This window comes from Elephantulus edwardii, unplaced genomic scaffold (genome assembly GCF_000299155.1).
Source record: "Elephantulus edwardii isolate Elephantulus edwardi_28Jun2011 unplaced genomic scaffold, EleEdw1.0 scaffold00356, whole genome shotgun sequence".
Taxonomy (NCBI): Eukaryota; Metazoa; Chordata; class Mammalia; order Macroscelidea; family Macroscelididae; genus Elephantulus; species Elephantulus edwardii.
The window spans coordinates 1,713,959-1,714,466 of NW_006400106.1; positions in this window are offsets into that span (position 1 = coordinate 1,713,959).

A 508-nucleotide genomic window follows, 5' to 3' on the forward strand; every position below is an offset into this window, starting at 1 on the left:
ATATAATGAAACTAAGAAAGCAATAAATATTTGGAAATATTTCTAACTAGAGACACAAAAGAGACTCAAGGAAAACTACAAAACATTGATACAAGACCCAATAAGAGATTTACCTAAAATGGAAAAATATTCCCTGTTCACGGATTTAGGTACCATCGAGTAAAATATGACTCATAGTGACCCTATGAACAACATAACTGAACCCTGTTCTATCCTGTGCCTTCCTCACACTTCCTGACACACAAGAGCCCATTGTGGCAGTCACTATGTCAATCTACCTGGTCATGGGTCTTCCTCTCCTTTACCAATCCTCCACCCTTCCCAGTATTCTTCTCCAAGGAATAGCCCCACGTAGCAACATGCTCAAAGTATGTGAGACAAAGGCTCAATATTCTTGCCTCCAAACACCACTCTACCTGGACTCTTTCCAAAACGTATTTGTTTGTTCTTTTGGCTGTCCATGGAATATTCAGTACTCTTCTCCACCACCACAGCTCAAAGGTGTCAA